This window comes from Ruditapes philippinarum, unplaced genomic scaffold (genome assembly GCF_026571515.1).
Source record: "Ruditapes philippinarum isolate M1 unplaced genomic scaffold, ASM2657151v2 ctg1660_1_1_1_1, whole genome shotgun sequence".
Taxonomy (NCBI): Eukaryota; Metazoa; Mollusca; class Bivalvia; order Venerida; family Veneridae; genus Ruditapes; species Ruditapes philippinarum.
In genome coordinates, this window is record NW_026863554.1 from 84,346 (window position 1) to 92,524 (window position 8,179).

Genomic DNA, 8,179 nt, shown 5'->3' on the forward strand with positions numbered 1-8,179 from the left:
GAGTCATTACCCAAGTTCTACTACAAACACTTCATTAAAACCTGTAACATTGCAGGAAATAGCTAACATTTCAATATTTACATTGGCTGTCAAGTTGTCGTCCATTTTGCAGGTGTGTTTATGTTCCGAGTATTTTCATTGGCTGATAAAAAAACGCTATTTGTCGCAGCTATATGCCGTTATTATCCGGATTATTATTATTCATTAGCCGATGAATTTGACAGTTACTAACAGAAGTTGGATTTACGCATGGAACATACGGACAACATCAAAATGGAAGCCGAGGATAGAAATTATCAAAACAAACAAAAATTGTTACAATAATTTGTACCAGAAGTTAATGATTGCATCATTGATGGTGGTGGATGATTGATATTTAACCGATTACATGATTAAACTTTCTTATATGAGCATACATTTGCATTAGATATCGTTTTACACGTGTAATTTAACAAACCTAAATTTTACGAACGTGTGTAAAAATGAAACATGAAAAGTTATTTTCTATAATATCTTGTCAATGTAACAAAGTGTGTCATTTTTTTTGAAATTACCGATTCTTTCATCAATGTCAAACAATCAAAAGAAAAAAGACTGTTGTATACTGCATTATAGCCAGCTCGACGAGCAAAGCGAGCTTTACTGTAACGCGAGTACCTGCTAAGTGATGGTTTTGAAAACTTTCGTCCGAAGTACCGAATTGGACACATCGCAACCTTTTGAATTTAAAGATAACGATAAAAACTGAGGAATTCTGACTGAAAACGGATGTGTAGACTGGTCACCCGTGCACGTCTATGGGAACCATAATTGGACAGGGAACCAGAATAACGGAATGTGCATAAAATATTGAATGACAGTTTTAAAACGGAAAATGTAAAATGAAAATTGAAGGCGCCATTTTGTTTGAAAAATCTGATAAATAAAAACAATTTTTTGTCGAATTTTGTTGTGAAAACTATCTAGAATGAAAGAAAATGGTCTAACTAAGAAAATGAATCCGAACACCAATATCTTTTATTCAGTCGTTAACGCTGTACAGACGTTTAAAGTATTGTTTACGTGACGTCACAATGTAGCGCCAAACAGCACGTGCAAAACAAACAAATCAAGTACGCTATTTTAATGTCGCAAACGTTTTAAGTTTTACATTTATTTCACTTTTAATACGGGGAAGTCAAAGACTGGGCCTGCGAATGACACCTTTAAAACGGAAAGAATGAAAGGATTTTTTTTTAACGACTTCCCCGTTTATAGGCTTTGCCTAATTTCATATTAATCTTTATTTCGCTTGAAAAATTATAGAGTGAAATAAAATAAACAAAGTTTTATCAACGTTTTCAAAACTCGTTATTCATTTAACAACAGGGGCGGAGCCATATTTACACGTACTGTGTGATGTCACACGCACTCGTCACTGCGTTTGAAATAAAAATGAGCGATTATTTCATACGGGGAAGTCAAAGTCCGGGTCCGCGAAGCAGGCCCGGGCTTTGGCTTGCCCGGCTATAGACTACACGTGTATATTTAAAAGAAAATCAAATAAAAAAAAACAATTAAAAAATATATAAAATTCTATACCTATCAAGGAAATTTTCAGTGTCAGTTCTAGTTAGGCGCTGCCATTTACAATGTAACTCAATGATAACGGAACAAATCTCAACTTTTCGGATTAATAATAATCGTCGAGTGTTCCGAGTGAAAACGGAAGCGGGTATATATAATACCGAATGACACATTTAAAACGGAAAAAATGAAAGGATTTTTTACCGACTTCCCGCCTAATTTCATACTACTATTTCACATTAAAAGTACATCGAGCTCGCTTTGAGGCTTTGCCTTTTTCATATTATTTACTTTTTCATGAATTGAGCAATTTTGAGTTGTATCCCTTGTTATACGGGGAAGTCAAAGACCGGGCCCGCAAAGCGGGTCCGGGCTTTGGCTTGCCCGGCTATAGACTACACGTGTACATTTAAAAGAAAATCAAATAAAAAACAATTAAAAAATATATAGAATTCTAAACCTATCAATGAAATTTTCAGTGTCAGTTCTAGTCGGGCGCCGCCATTTACAATGTAACTCAAAGATAATAGGCGGGGTATTCCGATAACGGAACAAATCTCAACTTTTCGGATAAATGATAATCGTCGAGTGTTCCGAGTGAAAACGGAAGAGGTGCATGTAATACCGAATGACACCTTTAAAACGGAAAGAATGAAAGGAATTTTTAACGACTTCCCCGTTCATAGGCATTGCCTAATTTCATATTATTATAGCGAGCTCGACGAGCTGGCCCGAAGGGCCTGCTCGCAAAGCGAGCTTTACGGTAACGCGAGTACCTGCTAAGTGGTGGTTTTGAAAACTTTCGTCCAAAGTACCTAATTGGACACATCGCAACCTTTCGAATTTAAAGATAACGATAAAAACTGAGGAATTCTGACTGAAAACGGATGTGTAGACTGGTCACCCGCGCACGTTTATGGGTACCACAATTGGGCAGGGAACCAGAATAACGGAAGCTGTGTATAAAAAATGAAAATCGAAGGCGCCATTTTGTTTGAAATCTGATAAAAACAATTTTTGTCGAATTTTGTTGTGAAAACTATCTAGAATGAAAGAAAGTGGTCTAACTAAGAAAATGAATCCGAACACCAATATCTTTTATTCAGTCGTTAACGCTGTACAGACGTTTAAAATATTGTTTACGTGACGTCACAATGTAGCGCCAAACAGCACGTGCAAAACAAACAAATCAAGTACGCTATTTGAATGTCGTAAACGTTATAAGTTTTACATTTATTTTACTTTAGATAATCTTTATTTCGCTTGAAAAAATATACAGTAGAGTGAAATAAAATAAACAAAGTTTTATCAACGTTTTCAAAACTCGTTATTCATTTCACGACAGGGGCGGAGCCATATTTAACACAGTACGTATGACGTTACACGCACTCGTTACTGCATTTGAATTAAAAATGAGCGATTATTTCATACTATTTCACGTAAAAAGTACATCGAGCTCGCTTTGAGGCCTTGCCTTTTTCATATTATACATAGTGGGAAAGGGAAAAAATGACAGAATCCCCTGTGGCTGTGTTGTAGATTGAAGCTATTAAAAGTGAGCAACAGCTGAGTTCTCAATAAAACTAAAGTGAAAATATCAATAATTTAAACAAATATCAGGGAAGTGACATATATTAATGTTTTTCACCAATTAAATCTTTTGACATAAGTTAAAACTTACCTAAATTATTTACTTGAAATCTTTCTAATTTTTCTGGACAACAGGAGTCATTTTTATGAATATCTATTTTAATGGCAACACCGCTTATGGCTATCTGCACGGGATCGCCTATAGAAAAGCCGGGACCCGGGATCGTATTAAACATATAGTAATCCCGGGAATTGACCACCTACTCTCGGTGTATTATTGTTGTTATTATTATTATTATTATTATTATTATTATTATTATTATTATTATTATTATTATTATTATTATTATTATTATCATCATTTGAATGTTTTTGTAGAGATTTCTGAATAAGTTTGATTTGTAGTAGTAGGAAATTGACCAGTCTAAGAAGATATTTTTCAGATAAGCCGGGATCGTATTAAAACATATAGGGATCCCGGGAATTGACCAGTTCAAGAATATAGTTTTCAGAAAAGCCGGGATCGTATTGAAACATATATGTTATCTAAACATATTTATATCCTAAGTTAAATTAATTTAACGTTCATTACATACAATAAAAAATAAAAACTTAATGTTTAATCGCCTTTCATTACGGCATTTATCAACATTAGTTTTCCCTCTATATCTAATACGATCCCGGATCCCGGGCGTCCCGAATCCCGGGATTTTCCCCCCACCAAGACTTATTCCAGTTCAAGTTTCAGATATTCGACTGGTCATCTTGTCTAGCAAATTTAACTGTTCTGTTGCTGATATTTTTTTATTTATTTTTTGATATCGATATCATCATAAACATGTCATATGTTTGAGTATTTTTAATATTATTGAATAGATATAGATTGAAAAATTTAAGCATCGATCTAGATAAATATGTATGACTGCGGATGTTTTTGAAATGAAAAATTTCAACATTTATTTGTTTAAATATGTTGATATATGCTTAAGCCGGTGCTAGGGGTGTGGACGATGAAAGTTATTCTTAGCCTTTTATAACTAACCTGGTATGCATATATCAATTTCGGTATGTTAATTTATTACAATACTTTGTTTGTTTGTTTCATTTTACGCCTTTTCCCAACAGTATTTCACTTTCAGTCATATAGTCGAGTAGTTTCCTAACCATCGTTCCTTGAGAGTTACACCAGTACTAGACTACCTTCCCCCGCGCTAAACTACCAAAGCATCTCCCGGGGATCGAACCCACGCCAGAGAGGCAACTGGATTAGAAGTCATCGACTCTAGCCCCTCGACCACGGAGGCGGTTATATTACAATACTGTAATTGTGAAATCCAAATGTATATTTTGTATTATGAAATACATATAAATTGTTGACATTGTATATTTGAAATAATTTTTTTTTTAATCTTATATTTGTTTTTTTTTATTATTTTTACAAAGGTTCTTAATGGTACCAGATTAAAAACTGAAACATCATTCAGTGTCGCTTTAAACAAAATCTCGCCAATTAAAAATGTAAAAAAGTGAAAATTTAAAACTTTTAACATAATATAATTGATTAATTTATTGACAATGCGACCAACATAGACATTAGACAGAGTGACAATTAATTTGGGACTGCTGCATGTGTTGCTTAGAATGTAATATGTCCAATTAATTCATTCCTCTCGGGTAAAATGAATATGTGTACAAATCTTTAGATGTGTGTCTTTATGTGTTTTTGACGTTCTCTAAGGATTACGTTTTTCTCTATTCTATAGCTATGGTAGCATATCATTGTCTTGTTATCAGATGGAATAAGTAAACTTTTAGGATAAATAGCAGCATGGTGATAATTTATTTTATTGAACATTTTAAACGGGCACTTATTCTTTCGTCATTTTGATGCAAAACGGTATTGTAAATAAGGCTACAAGATACAAGATACAAGAAACTTTATTTTAAGTCGGTTTACATATTACAAGAAACATTAGCTAATAAGCTATTTACCGACAATAACAAAGGCATAAAACATATTTACTAACATATATAACAGTTCTGAAAATAAAAACATATAAACTATTAGCAGCTTAAGCATGAAATAAGAGTATCAAGGTTAAGAAGAACTTTACAATAAGATGGTAAATTAAGGCATAGATTGGTGACATGCACAGTACATATTGTATTAAAGGTAATAACAGTTTCTAAAAGTAATAAATGACTGTAGTCTAGAAGTTTAAGTATGATACATATAGCAATGTGAACAAAAAATTGTAAACGTTTACACAATTGCTAAGAACCGAAACGATACCGTTTAAACGGTGGTACCTCTATGTTCTATACACCATATATTTGAGTCGCCAAATGATGTCTTTCTTTCTATTTTTAATACATGTACAAATAAAGAATGTGCAGTGCTCATCACGATTGAGTCAGCACACATTTTTTGCATTATAACCCCATTTTTACCAAAAATGTTTTATGTCACCAGCAATTTTGCACGGCAATGCTGTGTTGAGGGTTGTAAACACCCATTTTCCGTTTGTTTACATTGGAATAAACCACTGGAATTGATAAAATCCATGATTACAGCCATACAGGCAATGATTAAGAAATTTAATGTAAGACAATATGGTCATTTTCGATTAAACGGTAAACAATATTGTAAACGTTTATGAATGAAAACCGAAACGAATCCGTTTAAACGTGTAATCGTGAGGGCCCTAATTGTAAAAACCCCAAAATTGATTGATTTTTATCACTGTCATTAAGAGCTGGTTGCTGAAACTCCAATCTCAAGATAGGCAAACCCTGATCTCATTTATCCTAAAAGAAACGTAACACGAATATACAGACATTATCACAATCATGTTGCAGAAATTACTATTTACTAATTCTGTTCCATCTGACTAGACCAATGTCTATGTATGTACCATTTACCAGAACCTGATTATTGCCCTATATACTAAACTTTCTCGTCGAACCCTTGTCATATTGTCGCTCCCCACCTATCCACAGATAAGTACTCATAATATCTTTTTGATATTTAACATTGATTTACAGATAAATAACTATGCGAAAAACAACTAATCGAATGAACAGATTCCCTGGTCAGCAACACTTTAGCAGGTAAACAAATAAATCTTAATTTCCCTTGTAAAAACTTAAATTTTAGAAAATGGTGTGTAAACATAAATTCGCAATTTGAAACGTTTCTTCCTAATTGGTCGGAGTCCAAAGATTGTGTTGGACAATGTACACACAACTGAAGTTCCTGTCACCGAGGGTATATCTATTCTTATTTGTATCAACGAACTTCCTTCTTCAGATTTCCAAGTCCCAATTTCGTTCCTTTGCAGATGACACTGTGGTCTTCATTAGCATTAACTCTTCCTCAGACGCGTAAAATATGATAAACAAGATCAACAAGGAAAGTTTAATGAATGCAACCCCACCAGCGACAAGGAGCCCAGGGTGACCCCAAACAAAAACAAGGCACGGCGCAAGGGAGAGCACAGACGGGCTTATCACTAAAATGATACATACATTGTAAAAAAAATATAGTAACCGACAAGGAAATCAAAATATAAGAAAACAAATAAATGATTGGTTAATACCCCCTTAGCAAAAAGGTACAGGGGAAGGGGATAGGAATTTCGGGGAAGGGGAGGTGGGGCGAATTAAAGAAACAAACATTGGGCAAAAGGGAAGATACTTACTCTAGACGAGAAAACAACAAGGGACAAACATAGAAGTGTCACCAAAACAGTATGAAACTACAAGCATACAAGCGTAAGCCTTGCAAGAGGATCTCAAAAAATGTAAATATGAGGTAAAGAGTGGGACATGGGTTTCAATCTCTTAAAATGCCAAGTCCTTTATATTACGAAAAATAAAAAATAGAGAAAATAAGAATCCCTATTACAGAAGAAGTCATATACATCAAGTATTTTTTATTAGACGTTATAAACTAAGAATAGATTGGCCAAGAGCTATCCACAAATTGAAGTTACAATACACAAACAAGCAGAACCCTAATAATTATCGAAAGAAATATTTACACAAAAATGGGCTTCTAAATCCTTAGCCCGACTTCTGTCGGTGTAGGCATCCACCGTATTGAACAATAAACACAATCAAACATAAAAAAGAAATTGTTCAAAGACGAGTGGCATGCTTGGTGATATACGATTATTTCCAAATTGACATCGATAACAGTTATGCAGGAAGATCTTCGCTGGTGCTTTTTTTAACATTGTAGGCTGGACTTAAAAATCTGGAAACAAAGTGATCCCTCACAAGCATTAATCACAGCACAATTACATGAAAATTGCAGACTCTGTTTGATTTAGACTTTTTTTTTTCAAAATCTACCATAACTTAGAAGCCACCTACCTCTCATCAAACATTAAAACTCCATTAAGGCTTTCAGAGGTTATGAAGTCTTTATATCACAGATAAGACGTCAAAAGACTTATTTAAAAACAGGCACCATATCCTAAGGGTGATTATTCAGCATTTAAGTAGGAAAAACACGAGAATAAAATCAACAAGGCAAAGGCAAAGTTCAAAGGACGCAGTCCCCGATACACCCAAGCTACCAAAGAAGGGTCAGAAGACACCACCAATACTAGAAACACCAAATTGAGTTTTAGGTAAAAATCTGGAAACAAAGTGATCCCTCGGAAGCATTAATTACAACAAATTACAAGAGAATTGCAGACTCGGTTTGATTGATTATGTACATGAAAATCCTGTAAGAGGACACAACAGACGTTTCAGCCATGAATGGAGACAGATACCCAAACATGTCTGATTTCACAGTAGGAACTGGGGGTGTGAAGAAACTTCTCCACCTCAAGCCCTAAACCCCACAAGGCAAGGCCTCGGGTCCCGACAACATGCAGACAAATTCCTGAAGGACTATTCTCAAGATATTACTCCGACTCCTCTCGCCCCCCCCCCCTTGTTCAACGCCTCTCTGCAACAAGGAACGGTACTTTGAGACTGGAAGAAGACAAATGTATCACGGTGATCGCAG

General features: G+C 34.6%; 1 protein-coding gene across 2 annotated transcripts in view; it reads right to left on the reverse strand.

Annotated features, from left to right (window-relative positions):
- Nucleotides 1–3,344, reverse strand: part of LOC132722485 (protein O-linked-mannose beta-1,2-N-acetylglucosaminyltransferase 1-like) — a 39,765-nt gene extending 36,421 nt beyond the window's left edge. Inside the window, exon 1 of one of the 2 annotated variants that reach the window (XM_060706992.1) lies at nucleotides 3,261–3,283. The gene's annotated coding sequence lies outside the window, so the exon portion shown is untranslated. Of the gene's footprint in view, nucleotides 1–3,247 lie in introns of both variants that reach the window. The other variant, XM_060706991.1, reaches the window with a different exon arrangement.
- Nucleotides 3,345–8,179: the final 4,835 nt, after the last annotated feature.